The 20,787-nt window shown below is 40.3% G+C and overlaps 1 long non-coding RNA gene and 1 other non-coding gene across 3 annotated transcripts in view; one reads left to right on the forward strand and one right to left on the reverse strand.

Moving 5' to 3' along the window:
- Nucleotides 1-20,787, forward strand: part of LOC118970432 (uncharacterized) — an 83,105-nt gene that overhangs the window by 9,470 nt on the left and 52,848 nt on the right. The gene's annotated exons all lie outside the window — the stretch shown is intronic.
- Nucleotides 16,205-16,310, reverse strand: LOC118970963 (U6 spliceosomal RNA). Its single transcript, XR_005059189.2, has one exon. It is a non-coding gene; the product is annotated as a U6 spliceosomal RNA (small nuclear RNA).

Genomic DNA, 20,787 nt, shown 5'->3' on the forward strand with positions numbered 1-20,787 from the left:
ACTGATACTTCCTGTGTGGTCTGTGAAAGTTCAGGAGCGAAATGCTCTTTACACTCTCTTCGGTTTGGTTGAAAGCCAATTCGCAGAAGCAAAGATGGATTCTTTAGAGGAGCGCCGTTTCTAGAGTTTAAGAAGCTCTAAAGAAAATGAACAGTTTGCACTCAAAAATCACAACGTATAAGGAAATATGTCACCGAGTGAGAGACAATGGAAAAGAGCAAAGGACACCTGACTCATGAATATTAAATAATGAAATTATGAGACAAATTTACTTAACATGCTGGGAGAAATTAGAGGGAAGTATGCAAATATGAGCAAGATGAAAAGATGAAAACAAAACAGCCAGAAAATCTGAAAAAGAGCCAACATAGTCTAGAATTTTGAGAAAATATAATGGTAAAATAAAATTACTTATGAATGGCTAAAGAGCTAATTAAACTTAGAGGGAGAATGGGAAACTACCTGAAGAAATTGCTTACAAGACAAAATCAAATGAAGACGTGAAATTTGAAGAGTTTGCGTGTCAAAGGTGTAGACTGACCAGGTCTGATACACATCTGATCAAAGATTCAGAAGGAAAAGAAAGAGAGAGAATGAAGGAGGAGCCATATTTAAACACACAGTGGTTGAAAATTTTCAGAACTGTTTGAAGTCATCAATTCTTAGACATAGACAGCGTGGAGAAACTTAGGTGATAAAAAATAAAAGTAAATTTGCACCTAAAAACCCTGAAAGAGGAAGGGAAGATCTTAAAAGAATGGCAATTCCATTGATGACTGATTTTTTTAATGGCACCAATGGAAGCCAAAAGATTCTCACTAAAGCAATTCTGAAGGAGGCAGTCTAGCCTAAGAGAAATGGTCCCAGAAAGAACGTAAGAATGCAAAGAAAAAGGATTCTAATGATATTGGTAAATATGTATGTAAATCATTAAACAATAGTAGCAGTGCATAATTTATAGATGATAAAAAAGGATAGAAAAAATACTTTGGAAGATGTACAAGCTAACAATTGAGTTTTGCCTGTTATTTGCAAACACACATTAAACTTATGAAAATTAATTGTATGATTAGCCATTAAGATAACATCAACCACTTCTGAAGATTAGTATCACATAGACCTCATTTTCTAACCTTAGGGCAATTTAGTAATCAATAACACAGAAACTACCACCACCCCCCCCCAAAATTTAGGAGAATCTATACATCTGGGAAATTTTGAAACAAGGGAAATCAAAATATATGAAAACTAAATGAAAAATAAGAATTTTACATATCAAATCCTAGTAAAAATACTGATTCATGGAAGTTTTCTACCTTAAATACTTAAACCACAAAAGAAGCAAGTGACCCAAGAGTATTTAGGGTTTGTTTCCACTTAAATAAATTTCAAAAATAGGAATATTTTATTGTGTAATATTTTGCATGTATTTAGCACGTTTGCCCACATCTGTGAAAGAAAGTAAAGGAATTGCTGATATAGATCTCAGAGTAGTGGTTCCCTCTCTGAAGAGGGAAAGGAATGAATTGGACAAGTGGTGACCACGGACTTCTAACTCCCAGTAATGCTCCACTTCTTAAACCAATGGGTGGATTCATGGATATTCACTGCAGTGTTGTTATTCTTGAAGTATACATATACGTTGACATTTCATATCCAATATTTTACAACAAATTTTACGAACAGAAAGATCTCCAAAGCAGAAAGTTACGGAGGAACATCTGACCCGTGCGCACAGAGCGACCGGCCAGTGCACACTCACATCCCCCCTCCCACCCTCCTGCTCCCAACCCTCTCCCGTCTCCCTGACACACGCACACGCATCCCAGGAAACGTTCCAAACACATCGTCAGAATGTGACTGGCTATTTCCATTGTTCCTGTGAAGAAACCAAAATGAAATAAACGAGGAGCAGAAAGCAAGGACCCCTGACGCTGCTGTGTCGGAAAGCAGGGAATACGTATAGCTGAGCCCCCAGTCCTTGAGTCAGGAAAATTTAAGGAAACAGAGAATTCAGCAGAAAACAGAAAGGAATCCGAATCTGAGAAGTCCCCTCTCCCTGAGGCCTGCTGGCCTCCCTGCTTGAGCTGCAGTGATGACCTCCAGCAACGGCTCTCCTCCAGCCGCCGTGGTTCATTATTCCTCTTCTCCTTTTCTCACTGGTTCTTCTCACTGAGTTTTAAATAGTACCTCGCACCTAGCAGACAATAAATAGTACCCGGTACAAAGCAGGCACTCAGTGGAAACTTTTATGGGGTGAATGAAAAAATGTCTTAGGAAAATCTTGGTTAGGAAGTCGAGTGAGGGTTGTAAGAGAATGATGTAGGACCAGGGCTGATGTAAAAAAAATAAACATGGAAAACACTAATTCTTGTTTAAATGCTAATGGGAAGAATTTTCTAGAAAGGGAGAGGCATGGGTTAGGAACCAGCGATGGAATGAGGTCCCTAAACAGGCAGGGTTGGTAGAAACTCACTCGCAGGGGAAATAATAAGTGTTTGAACAGAGAAGAAAAGTTCTTTTGATTTAAGAGAAGAGAAAAATTGTGCAGATGAGTATGTATGTAGATTTAACTGGTGTGAGGATGAAGGGCAGGGAGGGGGAGGGACAAGTTGCCAATTTTGTCCTGAAAATATGAAATTTACATGGTGGAGTGAGCTTAGCTTGAATGCCTAATTGTGGTCCTTGAGTAAATTTTGTAAACTGCTGCAGAGAAAAGCCCCAAATCCAAAACAACATTTTCTTTTAAGGGGTCTTTCCAATGGGAGAAAATAGAGACTCATTCTCAAGACTTGAGGAAACATGGGTGCCTAAACTAGCTCACCTCCTTGCACTGAGAATGTCCACCGGGGAACTGACACCTAATCAGACTGGTGCAGACCTGGAGCTGGCCTGGAATTCATTCTTCTCGTGATGGTGACGATCTGTCACACACAGAGGTGGTAGGAACATGCTTACACATCATGCCCCTCAAGTAACCAGGGTCAAGAAACTGAATTTCTTCAGTTGCCACCCAGTAAGACCAAACTCATAACGAATGTTGGAAGATCTATTTTAGTCTCTAATGGTATGTTTGAGTTTTGAAATTTGAAGATATTATCATCATAATGATCTTTCCATGCTAATCATTTCCATTTTTTTTAAGGTGCAATTTAGGTTTTAGCTGGCTAAAGTCTAAGTAATATTCTTGTTAAGAATTTCAAACATAATCATTCATTTCTTAAAAAAAAAATAAGAGGGGCAATTGATTCAGTTTGTAGAAACTCCTGAATTTCTCTTAGGAAAGAGTTCTGAATGAAGCCATTTACGGGACAGGTCGTGCCTCATGAATGTCACTGTACAGTTGAAAGATGAGAGAGGCCCCAGCACCCTGGAAACTAGACAGGGGGACCCTGAAGGAGAAGGGGCCAGAGGAAACCGGAAGGAGTGATGTCTACAAAGCCTACCCCCAGGGGAGACATAATTCAAAGTACAAATCCACCCAAAGAAACATCTAAAATTACTGAGTTTAATTTTTTTGCATTCCAGAGGTGTTAAAACAGAACTCAGCACCAGTTTGAAAATCTGGGTGCTTGTGGGTCTGGAGGTTGAATGTGGAGCAAAGTTGTATGCTTTAAAATGTGCACACGGTATTTCAGAAATTAGCACTCTGTGTAGGAAAAAAACAAATTATTGAATTAAATTGGAAGCAGGAGGTAGTAATTACATGTTGTTTTAAGTCCTTCTATACTCCGCTATTTTAAAAAGGTCTGCCCTGAGCTTTTCATTAATAAACTAATTGTAGGTACAAGGAAAAGACAAGAAGTTTTCATTCTCAACATTTTTTGCTCTTTTTGAGTAAAAAGTACCAGATTGTACGTTCTTACATTTTGCTCCACTGTGTCAAATACAGAATTAGTAGGACTCAAAGGATTTCCTTGCTTCCTGATGTTTTGAGTGTTTGAGTTGCTTAATATCAAGAAACTGCATATTTAAGCAGAAGATACTTGTATCAGGCTCGTTTACTTCAGTGTCTGCACAGCTGAAAGCTGCTATGATTTGTTTGTAGTTTTGAAAAGGCGTAGATGTGAGAGACTGAATATACAAAGGCCAAATCACATGTGAAAATACAGCTCTGACCCACAACCTTCAGAAACCAGCCCATTATCGCCCACAACCAGCCCAAGTCAGACTGGCAGCACCAGGGGGCGGTCCACAGCGACTGGCCCAGGAAGCCGAACAATAACCTGTAACAATTGACCCCAGATGACTAGGACCTGATTAATAACTGGCTTAATTCCCCTGATTTGTGTCCCCACTTCCAACTCAGAATGATCTAGAGGAAGGAACAAATGTGCCCCTAACCAGCACCCGGGACACTATGCTTCTCGGGAGCCTACCCCCGGCTTCCCCACTTCACCACCTCCAGTAAGGGCACGCCCAGCACCTCCTCCTTGTCCACCACAAAGCTTTCCCTCTCCCCGGCCGCCTTTGAGTCCCTGCCCAGACATAAATGGCAGGAGCTGATTCGCTTCCTCTCAGGCGTGGAAGGTGCAGGTTGGAAATAGGTGCCCTTCGCTTGTTCTCGGTCGGCTGGTCTGTGTTTCCACAGGGCTGTTAGACTCTCCGCCCCAGGCCGTGCCTACAGCCCCTGCTCTGCCCTCAGTAAGGCCTTTAGGCCTCAGTCCATCTGTGCAGGAGTCTCTCTCCTCCCTCCTGTCCACGCTGCACATCTCGGTTCCACGGCCCCTTCTGGTGTGAGAAACTGTTCTTCAGCACCTTTGGAGATGTTAAAATTATTTGAATCAAATTAATATCGATCTCCCCTTCTGTATTTTAAGGTTCCCAAAGGCAGGAACTGTGCCTTTTTGTCAACATTGTATTCTGGGGTCCTAGCCTCCCCCGAGCAGGTGTTCTATAAATTTCTGCTGACTTGACAAGTGACCCGGTGACTCTTGCATGGCGACCTTGTACGGGCAACACGCCACCTAACAACAGGGCCCAGGGGCACTCAGCTTCAGGAGGCTACATTCCTTCTGAGCCACTTGCCCTGTAGGTAACCCCACTCCCCCACACAAACAAATTCCATCATATGGGAATGTTCCCCCACTACCTACCCTTGGTCCCCATGAAAACCTTCATCTTTTCTTAGGTATTGAACAAACTCTTCATTTATTTGAAGACTCTGGTATAAGTGGTATTTCCTCCAACAGCTTTGATGCCTCAAGGCTGGTTGGGGTCCTCCTAAGCCCTCTTACCCTGTCCACACTTCTGTACATTTTACTATAATTATTTACATCCTCTCTCCTTCAGACCCTGAACTCCTCAGAATAAAAGCCTCTATTCTATTGTCCTTTCACAAAAAGGAACACTACACATTGTTGAATAAATTACTCAACCACAACAATCAACTCATTATGTTACCGAGTGATAACCAGGTACCCGCAGATCACACTGTTAACTCATTTATCCTCACAATAACCCTGTGAATTAGATAGTGTCGTATTCCCTTGGTAGGTGAGAAAGAGTGAGACAGATGGATGTTACACATAGCCAAGGTGGACTTTGAATTCAGACATGTCCTACTCAAAATTCTGTAATCTGATTTCCATGCTGTATTTGATATAGACTCTACATTCAATTCTGTTATCCAAAGTCCTACTTTTTACATTTCTCTTTGCTATATAATATAGTTTCTATTTATCCCTCAAATTCTCCATAGTCTACAGACACCTGGTTTAGGAAGCACACATGAATTCATAAACTAAAATATTTAATCCTATGTCATCCTCCATATTTAATTACAAACATTGCTTAAAATATTATGTGAGAAGTTGCACTTTAAAAAAATTTTTAATTCTGTTCCTTAAAATTCTAATTCCTAAAGAAATATTTAAATGTGTGTACTAAATGTGTATTTATAATTCTGAATTTTTATATTCTTCTGCATTTTTATTTTAGAAGTAGAACTTTATAGTAAAAAAGTCATTCTCAGATTTATTTGCCTAACTTCCATATAAGTGGGTTTCAAGATGGTTCTATGATAAGTTAAGGCCTTAAAGGTGATCTGACATCCTAGAACATCAAAGCTCAGTGTTGACATTAACATGATGGAATAAAAAGCTGTAACCTTTGAGTTGTGTTCAGTGTGCTGTTTGCGAAATGTAAAATACTCATTAAATGTAACCTAGAATTTATACAATGATTTATGTCAACACGTGAACTAAACAATTACCATTTACTGCTGCATGTGTTTTATTAAACACATCATGAGATGAAAATGGCAGTTTGGACAGTTTATTATTTCATAGTAAGTGGAGATTGGAAGCTTTGCCTGTATTTAAGAAGGTAATAACAGGCATTCTGCCTTTTTGTCTAAGCACAATACACCAGCGAGAGCTCAGCTAGTATTTTCTACCGAAACCTGATCTCAATATGAGAAGGGAAGAAAAACCAAGGGAAATATAACAGATCTTTCCTCTTTAAGAAAATTACATTTCTTGGGCTCACTTGTACTAAGTAAAATGAGAACCATGTAGATTTTGTGTTCTTTCCCTTAAATCTTGGAATATATGAAGTTCACCTTAATTCTTTCTCCCAATCTTTAACATCTTGTAAAGACTATAAAGAGATAGTTCATGTAATCCTCAAAGGAACCAGGACTGTAATACCTGCCAAAGACAGGAAAGCCAGCTAGGTCACCTGGTGACATTTCCCCTTTCTGCCTCTTTTCTGTTCTTCAAGTTTTCCCATTATGGGAACTAAACCCACAAATGGGCATCTGCACAGGTGGGACATAGAGCATCTGCTGCACCATACGCTGTCCAAAAGTGCAGAATACCAAGATGTTCTCTGCCTAATTCCACTCTTAACTGAATCACCATAATGAGAACTGGGTTCCTCTGCTCCACATTCCTGTTCTAGCACTTTCATTATTGAGAGGAATAAAATAGAAGGACCTTGGAGGGTGGAGGGGTGCAGGAGGGTGTTGTAAGGACGCTTCTGAGGCAAAGCTACCTATTGGGAACATACTAATCAAGACAAGTGTTGTGCTTGACCTTCACAGTGTTTTGTGATTTTAAAACAGAAAACTTCTGATCCTTAATTCCATTGAATCTAAGATAGCAATCGTTTATAGGACACATGCAGATTTCAGAGTTGTTAAAAATGTGAAAAAAAAATATTTTAGAAACAATGAAATATGATAAATATCTGGATTTCTGGCTTCTTACAGCAAACTGAAATATTTGACCGGAGTAGGGCTGTGGACCCACGTGGCGACCCTAACAGCTTCTGTCCAGGGGTGGCTGCTTCATTTGGTTTTCTTTCCCTTCATTTCCTCTCTCCCTCCTTCTCTCCCTCTCCCCCTGCCTCCCTTTTTCTGTCATTAATTCCACATGTGTTTCTTTAGCGTCTGTAAGAGCAAGATGACAACCTGCATTTGGGGAGACGCTGGTTCGAGAAACAGGCAACTTTCCTGTCTTCAAAGAGCTCACCTCCCAGCTGGGACACACAGAGTGTGAGCAGATCAATACGGGGTCACCTGAGAGGTAGAAAGTGCTATAAACAACGCCAGGGCCTGGACATAGAGATTTGGAGGTGTGTGTGTCATTTTCCTGATGTAATACGACCTAGACAAAGGACCTTTGACCTAAGCCTTTCATTTTGAGAAGGACCCAGTCCTGTAAAGATCGCCTACCTTTTGGGGTGTGTGTGTGTGTGTGTGTGTGTGATGTCTCCTTCAGAAGACCCTTCCCCTGCACTGGCTTGTTAATATCCACAGGGCTTTTCCCCTGATCCTCCGCTCACTTTCATTGTCTTTTTGATGATGTATCAGATTTAACTATGACTTAAACACTGAGGATTCCAGTATCCTTGTCTTCAATGCTCTGTCCTGAGCTCCAGAACCATCTTTATAGCTGCCTAAATATAGGCATCTCCACCTGGGAAGTTCACACTCGCCACACACTCCAAGAAGCTCAAACTGACTTCAGTATTTATCTCACCCTTAAGTTTCTTCTTCTGAATTATAATGATTACACTGTATGTACTATTTTAACAAACTTTTAGTCTTATTATGTGCCTGAAACTATTCAAATGCTGTACAAATACTGTATGAGGTTGTCTATTCATTGAAACAAAGGATTGTTTTTTCATTGTTTCCTGCTCTTAGCATACAAAGAATATTCAGTACAGGCTTGGTGAGAAATAAAAGAAATAGTGAATCTGTAAGTTGATAAATGAATACAGTGAAGTAACTCCAGGGCGTTAGCTGTTGCGGAGCAGAGGGCGCGGCAGCCGATGGGACCCTCGTTGTGTGCCAGGCGCCAGGAGAGCCCAGCAGGCTGGTGCTCTGAGGCCGCCCACGTTCAGTTTGGGAAGTTCGTGCTGCTCGCTGGGCCTGCGCCCCAGGGAAGCAGCAGCGCCGATTCAAGGCTGGACTGGGCGCAGTGGGAACAGAGGGGCTGGAGACGGGGGGACGCTCCATCACGGCGTCTGCGCTGAGGGCAAAGGTTGTCCAGAAGCCTGACGGAGGGGGACGGAGACTTACAGGAACTGTGAGATGGGAGCAGGTTAGGAGAACGGAAGCACCGTGCAGTGCACACGAGCTCACACGCGCACGAGCTCACATGCGCGCACAGGGAACCACGAGGGTCGGAGCGGTAGGTCCGGCCGGCGCTGTGCCCGTCTCCTTGGATCTTCAAGGGACTCAGTGTTGCCCAGGAAGACTGAAGTGGGTACCGGGGACTTCGAGGGCCCGAAGGGAGGGCGCTGAGAACAGCGGGCACACCTCCTGGTCACTCAGAGGGCTCTTGAAGAAGGGCTTTGTCTTTCTTTGTAACTGGTCTTCACGATGATTCTAGCACTAGAAGCATATGGGTTCATATAGGGAATCTTTTTTACAGGTTTTCAATATATTCTTTTGGCAATGAAGAATCACAATTGTCCTGTCATCTAGCACTAACCACGTCAAAGGTATACATTTACCTTTGGCTCTAAGGAAAACGTGGTAGAAAAACTTCAACTTTTACTTTCTAGAATGCTCTCTAAGCATTTCCACGCATCCGGAGGGTGGAGGGTGGCGCCCAGCGTGGACACGGGAGCCTGCTGGCGAGGTGTGACCGGGAAACCCAGGTACCTGCTGAGTAAGACTCCCAAACGCTTCATCTTCTGAGTCTCCTGAACCATCAATCAATGTGTTGCTGCCACTTTCTGGGGAGAAAAACAAAAGGCCAAATGTGTTTAGTAGTTTTAAATATATGACTACATCCACAGATAATAAAAGCAATACCCTAAGTTCTTTCAGTACAGAATTTCAAATGACTTTGAAAAATGAGAATGAGTTTCTGCTTCCTCAAAACTACAATTATGATGTATATTTTAAAAATGTTTTGATCATGCTGCCAGTGAAAGGTCATCTCCCAGAAACACTTGAGGGTATTTGGATGGGTGCCAGATACGAGCATTCCCGTGTCTGTGCTGTTCCTCATTGTATCTCTAAGGCCAATAATCAGTTCTTGGCTATGTGATCAAAAACGGAACTTAAAGTTTACAGGAACATTTTTAGACCACCATCCAGGCGTAAGTGCGTTCAAGGGTGCTGATTCTGAAAACAAAGGCCCACTGATTCAGTATTTTTTGCCTCAAAATCCGGTCATTGCTGAAGCACTTCATTGCCTACCAATACCAGCAAGGAGACAAAGCTAAAAAGGCAGACAACAAAAACGATCAACATTTAGACAGATTTGGGGACATTAAGCAGTTCCTGGCTTCTGGTTCTGTGCTAGGACATTATGATAAATGTAAACTATTATTTCTCACTGCTGGTATTTCACCTTATGGTGCTGTATCTGTGTTTAGCCAAAAAATGCCAGATGGCATTGAGTAACCAGTTGCTCACTATGCAAGAACAATGACACGTACATTGCACATGAGCTGACGAAGCTCCAGCAGCCATCAAGGCGGCCAGAATCCCTATGACCGCTTTGCCAGGCGGTTCCAATGAGCGGAATACAGACCCCGTGGAATATTCCTTGATGATTCCTCTCCAAGGATAACCATGCACCCTTAATTCTGGAACCATAGATGCAGCCTTGAACTTTGCTGGTACCACCTACAAGCTCAAAAGGCTGTAATCCCAAAGCTCCTTCAGGTCCCGGAGCTGCTGGTCTCCGATTATGCTCTCCGTCTCCCATCACATGGTAGAAGATACACTTTTCACAGCACTTCATGATGGAGAGGTGACCAGTGGAACAACTACCCAAGGAATTCAAACACATTGTAATTTTTCCACTCAAAATTGACTGTGTTTCTTGGGAAGCGTTTATTCTGTTGCTATAAGAGGTGATGTTCATGTTTGAATATATTCAAACAGACATGCTTAGAAATTTTTGCATTAAAGTGTGATTAATAACTAAGTCTGGTGATGCAGAATAGATGACATTATAAAAGTAATGGAAAAATGTATAGTATTAGCCACATGAAGACCCTGAATAAAGGAATATTGGTCCACCACTGACTTTTCTTAGATTTTTTCAAAAGAAAACCGTCTATTGTTATTATGGATACCTTCTAACATCCATTATAAACCTGAGGGCAATGACCACAGGTTCATACCAGGTATTTACAGCACGTGGATTATCAAACAAGCGTATTTTGGGCAAGAGCCTTGCATTACCTTAAATGGAGTTTTAAGAATTTTTTGAAGATTTCTGGTCATGCTGGTACTAGACATGTATGCCTTAAACTCTCTCTATCCCAATCCAAACATATAGAAATGACAAATAAAATACTAGAACCAAAACAAAACAAAATGATATAGCTGCATTTTAAGCTAATCTCTGTGAACCAGAAAGAGAACAGAAAGAAGCTGCAAGGGAGGTGAAGCCATGGGCCTGCTGGACCCCGGGTCCACAAGAGCCTGGGAACTGGGCTCCTACAGGGCAACAAGGGCAGAAAGCACCACATTCAGGTTGGGGAACTGGATGCAAGTTCACGACAGGAAACCGGTGGCTGGGGCAGGACTTCTCCACTGTTGAGAAGAGATGGAGGGGGCAGCCCCTGCTGCCTGGGGCCACGGCTCTGAAAGCTGCTGTGGAGGGCACGGTGGCGTTGAGAACCGCACCTGGGCCAAACCACCTGCTGATCGGTGACCGAGTCCGCATCTTCCCCTGTGTCGCCGTGGGATACAAGTCACCACTGGGCACGGAGCGGGTGGGGGAGAAGGGAACGGTAAGTAATTTCCACCTATTATGAGACAAAAGTGGATCTCCCAATTACCTACAGAAAGGTGACATTAAAAAAAGAACAAAATCAATATTGATCAATAAAATATGATGTTAGTAATGGGGGAGCCTATACATATGGCAGGGAGGCTGGAGGGTATATGGGAAATCAATCAATAAAACATTGAAATATTTGAAAACAAAATCAATAAAATATTCACTTGTCAAAATGCAAATAATATAGTATCTTAAAATGACTTAAATGTACATTAACAGTCCTCAAACAGGTAAAGAAAGAAAAGAATGAAAATAAATTATAAAATGCAGGAAGATAGCTGTAAAGTCAAATGAATTTAAAAAATGACCAACTAGGAATCCTTGAAATGAAAACTATAGTCATTGGATTGATGAGCTCAATAGATAGGAATCTAGACTGGACCTAATCACAGAAAAATGTGTAGTTCTTAAAATTCAGCCAAAATGAACCACAGTGAGATAACAAGAAAAACAAGGAAACTGAAAAAATGCTGGTTAGATGGAAAGGTTCCAATATCATTCCAATAAAAGCTCCAGAAGTAGAGAATAAAGGAAATGGTAAAGAAATTGTCAAAGAGATAATGGCTGAGAATTTCCAGAAATGTAAGGAAAAACCCCCCAACTTTTCAGTCTGAAATGTTACATTAGGATCAGGGTAGAATGAATAAAATCTACACTGAGATATGTCATAATGAAATAATAGAACATCAACATGAAGAGATAACCCTGAAAGCTACCCAGAGAGAAAAGAAATGGCCTATAAAGGGTCAACAACTAGACTGACAGCAGGTTTCTCATTAGCCAAAATATATTTCAAAAGCAGTCTGAAGTAGCTTTGGTTTTTTTTAGTGACTACATTTTTTAGAACAGCTTAGATACCCAACAAAATTGAGAAAGAAGTCCAGAGCTTTCCCACACTCCCCAGCTCCCCTGCCACGTGCATCGCCTACCCACTACCAACATCATTCACCAGAGCCTCCACTGACACGTCACAGTCACAGCCTCCCACGTCCACAGTCTGTCTTATGGCTGGGCTCACCCTTGGTGGGTTCTTTCACTCAGGATGCATTGAAGGTCCTTCCATATCTTTTCATGTCTTGAGAGCTCATTTCTTTTTATCAATGAATAATATTCCATAGTCTGAATGGACCACAGTTTATCCATTCATCTACTGAGGGACATCTGGGTTATTCCCAAGTTTTCATAATTATGAATGAAGCTGCTATAAACATCCATGTGCAGGATTTTGTTTGGATGTAGGTTTTCAGTTCCTTTGGACAAGTATCAAAGAATGCAGTTGCTGGATCGTATGGTGAGCACATGTTTAGTTCTGTAAGAAGTTGCTGAACTGTCTACCACCATGGCTGCTCCGTTCTGCATTCCCACCAGCAATGCATGAGAGCTCCCAGTGCTGCGCATCCCCGCCAGCACCCAGTGTTGTAAGGGTTTAGGATTTAGACTATTCTGATAGTTTTGTAGTGGTATCTCATTGTTTTAATTTGCATTTCCCTGGTTACATATGATGTGGAGCATCTTTTCCTATGCTTATTTGCCAGTTGTGTATCTTTGGTGAAGTGTCTGTTAAGATCTTTAGTCTGTGTTTTAAACTGAGTTGTTTGTTTTCTTATTGTTGAGTTTTAAGAGTTCTTTTTATAATTTGGATAACAGTTCTTTATCATGTGTGTCTTCTGCAAATATTTTCTCCCAGTGTGTGGCTTGTGTGTTCATTCTGCTGACACTTGTTTCATAGAGCAGAAGTTCTAGATTTTAGTGAAGTCTAGCTCATCAATCATTTCTGCATTGGATCCCGTCCATGGTGTCATATCTGAAAAGGCATAATATCAAAGTCATCTAGATTTTCTCCTGTTATCTTCTAGAAGAGTTATAGTTTTGTATTTTACATTGAGATCTATGATCCATTTTCAGTTACTGTTAGTGAAGGGCGTAAGGTCTGTGTCTAGATTTTCTGTTTTTGCATCTGGATATCCAGTTGTTTCAATACCATTTGTGGAAGAGACTGTCCTTGTTCATTCTATTGCATTTGTTCCTGTGTCAAAGATAAGTTGATTATATTCTCGGGTGTTTACTTCTGTTTCATTGGTCTATTTATCTATTCTTTGGTAATCACCACACTGTCAACGATTGCTGTAGCTCTATAGTAAGTCTTGAAGCCAGGAAGTGTTGTCCTCTATGTTCGTCTCCTTCAGCACTGTGTTCGCTCCTCTGGGTCTTCTGCCTCTCATAAGCTTTAGAATCAGTTTGCTGATATCTGTAAACTAACTTTCTGAGATTGCTTCGAATCTATAGACTGAGTTGGGAAGAAGTGACATCGTGACGTGGTATCTTCTTATCCATGGACATGGAATCTCTCTCAATTTATTTAGTTCTTTGGTTTTGTCCTTAGAGTTTGCTTTTCTCATATAGAACTTGTGCATATTTTGTTAGATTTATACCTAGTATTAAATTTCTTATTTATTTAGAAATTTGTTAATTTCTAAGTATTTAATATAAATGGTATTGTGGGCTTTTTTCAGCTTTGGTGATTTATAATTGTAATTTTTTTTTTGAGAGGGCATCTCTCATATTTATTGATCAAATGGTTGTTAACAATAAAATTCTGTATGGGGGGGGTCAATGCTCAATGTACAATCATTAATCCATCTCAGGACTAATTCTCGTCAGTCTCCAATCTTCTGAAGCATAACGAACAAGTTCTTACATGGTGAACGAATTCTTACATAGTGAATAAATTCTTACATGGTGAACAGTACAAGGGCAGTCATCACAGAAACTTTCGGTTTTGATCACGCATTATGAACTATTAACAATCAGGTCAAATATGAATATTCGTTTGATTTTTATACTTGATTTATATGTGGATCCCACATTTCTCCCTTTATTATTATTATTATTTTTATTTTTAATAAAATGCTGAAGTGGTAGGTAGATGCAAGATAAAGGTAGAAAACATAGTTTAGTTCTGTAAGAGGGCAAATGTAGATGATCACATGATCAGGTGTGTGCCTATGGACTAAGTATGAATCCAGGCTAGACAAGGGCAGCAAGACATCCACGGATGCAGAAGATTTCTCTCAAAGCAGGGGGGGTGAGGTTCTGAGCCTCACCTCTGTTGATCCCCAAATTCTCACCTGATGGCCCCCCTGCGACTGTGCCTGTCTTAGGTTTTTCCTGCCTTGAGGAATCTTACCCGATTTGACTTGTAATTTTGTGTAAGTTTAAAGTGTATAATATTTTGGTTTATACATTTACAAATGATTACTACCATAGCATTAGCTAACACCCCATCCTGTCACATTATTACCATTTGTATGTGTGCGGTGAGAGCATTTAAGATCTGCTCACTTAGCCACCTTCAGGGATATAATACAGTGTTATTAGCTATAATCTGCATATTAAATGCCCAGAACTTGTCATTGGAAGTTTGTGCCTTTTGACTAACATAGTCCCATTTTCCTCAGCCCCTAGTCCCTGGTAACCACCACCCTACTCTCTGCTTCTCTGAGTCTGACATTTTTAGGTTCCCCATGTAAGTGATATCACACAGTATTTGTCTCCCTCTGTCTGACTTATTTCACTCTATCTCACTTATATCATAATGTCCTCAAGATTCATCCAACTTGTTGCAAATGGCAGAAATTCCTTTTATCTCATGGCTGAATAATACTCATTTATATGTTAATACTGATTATGATATTTATATATTAATATTATTAGAACATATTTGTTAAATATATTAATATCACATATTTTATAATAATAATATATTAATTACACATCTCCCATCTTTCTTACCTATTTTTCTGCTGAGAGATCCTTAGCTTATTTCCATGTTTTGACCATTTTGAATAATGCTGCAATGAACGTGAGGATTCACATATTTCTTTGAGATCTTGTTTTCATTTCTTTTGGATATATCAGAAGTGGGATTGCTGGATCATGTAATAGTTATACTTTTGTTTTTAATTTCAAATTCCACTTGTTCATGGTTGGTATACAGGAGAGCAACTGACTTTCACATATTAACCTCGTATCCTGCAATCTTACTATAATCTTTATTGCTTCCGGGGTTTTCTTTTGTCTTATAGATTATTTTGGATTTTCTATATAAATGATCATGTCATTTGTAAACAATTTTGCCTCAACTTTCTCATCATAAAGTATGATGTTATCTGTAAGTTTTTTGTAGATAATCTTTGTCATTGAGAAAGTTCCTCTCTATTCTCAGTTTACTGAAAGTTTGTTTTTTTAATCATGAATGGGTGTTGGATATCATCAAAACTTTTATATATTTTTGGTATTTATTGATATGATGACATGATTTTTCTTTTTCAGTCTGTTATGTGCTGGATTACATTAATTGATTTTTAAATGTTAAGCCAAACTTGCATACCTGGGATAAATCCCACTTAGTTGTGGTATATAATTCTTTTAATACTTTTTTTGGATTCAATTTGCTAATATTTTATTGAGGAATTTTTGCACATATATTTTTGGGAGATATTAGCCTGTCATTTTCTTTTCTTATAATGTCTTTGGTTTTGATACTATGGTAATTCGGGCTTCATAGAATGATTAGGAAGTATCGCTTCTGCTTCTATCTCCTAAAAGAGATTGTAGAAAATTAATATAATTTCTTTCTTGAATGTTTGGTGGAAATCAGTAGTGAACCCATCTGGGCCTGGTACTTAACATTTTAGAAGCTTATTAATTATTGAGTGAATTTATTTAATAGATATAGAGCTATTCATATTGGCCATTTCTTCTTGTATAAATTTATGTCTTTTAAGGAATTTGGTTCATTGAACCTAGGTTATCAAATGTATGGGCAAACAGCAGCTCACAGTATTCCTTCATTACCCTTTGATGTCCACTGGGTCTCCAGTGATGTCCCTCTTTTTTTCTTAGCCCGGCTAGAGGTTTATCAATTTTTTTCCAATTAAAAATAATATACAGAATGCTTCATGAATTTGCATGTCACCCTTGCACAGGGGCCATGCTGGTCTTCTCTGAGTTGCCAATTTTAGTACATGTTGCTGCTGAAGTGAGCACCAAGTTTATGAATTTTATTGATCTTTCCAAAGAACGTCTTGGATTCACTAATTTTTCTCTATTAATTTCCTATTTTTAATTTCATTGATTTCAGCTCTAATTCTTATTTATTTTCTTCTGCTTACGTTGGGTTTAATTTGCCCTGTTTTCTAGTTTCCTAAGGTAGAAAATTAGTGATTTTAGGTCTTTCTTCTTCCTCATATATGCATCCAATGCTATAAACTTCTACAAGCTCCAGAAGAAATCTCACAATATTGTGGGGGCCTCATCATGACGGGGTCCCCTGGAGTTCTTAACTCTCAGACTTGCGGGCACTGAGCCTCCAGCGATTCCTCTGATACAGCTCAGGGTCTCCTGCCCCGGCACTGGTTCCTGGCAGGTTCTGGGTCCTGAGTCTCTGCTCCAGGTAAGTGGCGACTCTGTGTTTGTCCGATTCCCCAGTCCTGGGGGACAGCAGCTTGTCCTGCGACCTCCCTTCCTTTTCGGATCCCAGAAGGGTTAATTTTTCAGTCTGTTCAGCTTTTTACTTGTTATTAGGAAGAGTGACGTTTTCTATCTCCTTACATGTGGTGTTGGAAACCAGAAGTCCAAAGTCAAGTTTTCAGTCCCAAGAGGACTTGAGCAAAAATAGTGGCATGTGGGCACAAGGCCAGAGAGCCGGGCACAGCGTGCGGTGGCCGGAAGGAGGGAAGGCTTCAGGCAGCCCATGATTCTGGAGTCATTTCTGAACCAAGTGGCAGGCAGTTAAGGCAGATTCAAAGCACTTCCTGCGCTGTGAATACTGGGGGTCCAGAGTGATTTAAAGGGGAATTCTGGAGGCTTATTTCCAGGGCAGTGTTTCCCAACCCTGGATCATTGATGAGTGAATAAAAGTCTCTGTTAAATGAACCAAAAGGTTCCATTGTCAAAAATGACTGGACTCTGTCAGGTAGAATAAAATTAGGGTTCTCACAAAAGAGTTTGTCAGGCCCTTTGCTAGATCCGTAGGCCCTGTAGACGCCAAAATGGATGTTTAAAATGTAGAATATTTAGATTTTCAAACTTCTTTGAATTTAGATAGTTATTTCCTTAAATGGGCTAATGAGATCATAATAAATCCACAGCCCATGTTTTGGAAGAAAAGTTTCTTTCGATATATCTAGTCTTAACATTTTCACTGCATTTCTGACAAGTCTCTAGAGACGTAAAGTAAGCAAAATGTTATTCTCCAGTTACTATAAAACTCACTGCAAACTGCCCACCCCGCTGATTAGACTCTGTTAGTCAAGGTGGAGTCTTACATAAGCCAGATTGCCCTGTAGCTCAATCATACTTTGTCCAGTTGCTTTCACCAATTCAGGGTGGGGTCGTTTTTGCATCTATAAAGGTCACTTGTTAAAGGCCTGTCATTCTTTACCTGTTTTATTGCTTCAGGAACCTGCTACGAGTGTGACTTTAAAGCAATCCCAGAGTCATGCATTAAGCTACACATAACGGGTTTGTTTAATAACACTTTGTGCCATTAATGTGCAGAGTCCACAAACAATGGGTGATTCATCCGGTCCTCTAGTTCAGGGGTTGAGCGGCACTTCCCTAGAATCAATAACTGAATGCTTCTTGTAATGAGTATTACTGAAAGGAACAGAGCTTCTAATTTGCTATCATCGTAACAGAAAATGGTATTTTATATAATGACAACATATTTGATACCCTGAGAAAAATGTGCTTGGCTAGGGTGATATTCTGTAAGCTGGTCTGCTCATGGGACCCTCCAGTTCTGGTCTCTAGAGTGACAGTTGTGAAAGTTGGAGACACCAGTTCACACATCCCCGCATAACAAGTCCTGGAGGGGTCTTTTAATATGAGACATCATATAGAAATGCAAAGGATTACACAACTATGATCAAAACCACAAAAAGAGTAAAAACTAAGCCCACCCATCTATGTAAACAGCAATAATACCATCCAGCACTTAGACAGTGTTCACCGTCGCCTAGGTGTCTCGGCACATTTGACAGAACCCATTTATCCTTACAGAAACCTGTGAGCCAAGAAGGGGGCCTTAATATCTGGACACTGGGTGCAGACATTCTGAAGGACTTACAGAGCACGCAGCGCAGCATGTGATCTTTCATGTGCTGTGCAAAGTTACAGTGAATGTGGTGCATTAATCCATCCCCATCAATCTCTGCATGTGCGCCTGGATGTGTTGACTCAGACAAGCTCTGCATTTTCACTGAATGCATCTGAACGTTTAGCAAATCCCGGGAGAAGTATATCAGAGAGGTTCAGATGTGAAAAATAAAACACAATAACATGGCATCTATGCATCTGGATCTTACAGACACAGTATATTATTGTCTCCATTTTAATGACAAGGAAATGGAGGCTCAGAGAAGTCGAGTGGTTTGCCCAGGGTCACAGAGCAAGAAGTGGTGTAGAAGGGTTTTTAAATCAAGGCCATCTGACTCTGGAGTCCATGCTTTTATTGGATCTATAAATAAATAAAACAGCCTATACACAATCATACAGTAGGGTTGTGATATGAATTTGCATTCTTTATGCGCGCTTAGGTAAATTTCTTGTCTTTTATTTTCCAAATTATTTGTGTTCCACTCTGTTGTATAGCAGGGGAATCCTTTCTCTATATCAAAGCTTTTGTTTCTTGTAATTGAAATATTTTCTGGACATCCTGAGTTCTACTCATACAGATGATTGTAGGGTGAAATGACTGCTGCCAGTCACTGGGGAGCAGTGGGGCCCTCCCCCGGCTAGTAGGTAAGCTGCTGGAGTAATATTCTATTCATTTTGTGTGGAAAACAGCTTCCCGTGGGGTCCAGGCCGAACAAGTTCTCAGGCAGTGTGTGGATACCACTGGACTTTCTGTTAGACTCTATGAGATGGCCGCCAGGCCTCCCACATCTCAGGCTGGCTGTGAATTTCATGACTCGGGTCAAGTCACTTTTCACAACACCACACTCATGGATCTATACACACACGTTTATGGCAGAATAGACAGAATTGCCAAGAGAACAGTTTTCTGGCTTCCTCTCACATGTTAACATGCCTTCCCAATTCTGTTTTTTTCTTAAATGGCAAATCCTCGAATGACCTCCCTCTTAGGAATGATGCCTCAGACCAAATAAAATTTGATGGTTCACAGCCTTCATGGTAAAAAGTCAATTTGTTAGGAATCTGCTCTTCAATATAGGATCTCTTATAGGTCCATGTGCAATTATAGACCATTACAACCACCTATTAAATTAGTGGTGGAGTTTCCACAAAAAGATGTCAAAGTATGTAAAGTCTAGAGGGCGTATGAACTGATACGGGGGAGGCAGGGAGGAGAGAAGGGATGGGGGGAGGGGGGAGGACGGGGCAGAAACAGTGCAGATCTCGAGAGGAACTGAGGGGTGTCCGCTATGAATTGGGGGTCAGGAAGCAGAGCCAGTGCCTGGCTTCAATAGGGCACATATGGTTAGAAAGATAGACAATGGGGGTATTGGTTTGAATACATCTACATTTTTTATTGGTTTATGAAATTTAATATCTGTGTCCAGAGAAAATCCACTACTTCGAAAAGGAAGGAGTGATGGGGCCGGATCACCTCTGCCAGCGACTCAACAGACGCACTCCTGACTACCAGGAATGAGTCACAAACATAGCTAGATCTGGAGCAGGAGAGGGGAGAGGCGGCGGACATCCTCCCAGGAAGGCCTCCGTTCGTGCTCAGATGACCTGGTCCAACAGCCTCTTCTTAGATAACAAGGAATCTTAATAGGATTGAGCCTATAATGTGTAATGTTATTTTCACGCCCATATATTTGAACTTTTGAGTTTAGTGACTGAAAACTTGGAAGCTAATAAATTCCTCAATTTCTAGAGGAAATAAATTCTAGTCTAAAAGGGATAGTCACCCAGGATTATGTTGTATGTTTCTGAATATAAAAATCCTTAGACTAAGGTATCAGTCAAATGTCTAAGAAATTTTCATCTGGAAAATTTTCCTCTGCAGTTTGAAAATAAGGAACTATGTCTCAGCCTATAAAGTAGCAGCTTAAACCCATTTGCTTTTTTTCATTAAGATGACTCAGAAAATCCTATAGAAAAATAGAAGTATGGAATATTAGGACTGCATGGAGCAGCATTTTATTTAATGTAATAATATTAAATAATACTAAATTAAATATTAAATTATATAACGAATTATTAAAAATTAAATTATTAAGTTGAATATTAAAGAATAACAGTAATATTAAGAAATGAGCATATGGCCTCTCAACAGTCTCTGTGGCTGTTTGACATGGCCAATAAGAGGATGGGAAATAATTCAAACCAGAGTCACAGCAGTAGGATAGACTGCTCACTCCTCTGGTTTTTGTTTTTGTTGTTACTTTTAATTTACATCTGGGCCCCATATGTTCCATGGTGTTGCTTGTTCTAATTTTTGATGTATAGACATTCAGAATTGGACTCTGACTTATTTAATCCGACTTGT

The sequence above is a fragment of the Manis javanica genome, chromosome 15 (assembly GCF_040802235.1).
Source record: "Manis javanica isolate MJ-LG chromosome 15, MJ_LKY, whole genome shotgun sequence".
NCBI classification, from domain to species: domain Eukaryota; kingdom Metazoa; phylum Chordata; class Mammalia; order Pholidota; family Manidae; genus Manis; species Manis javanica.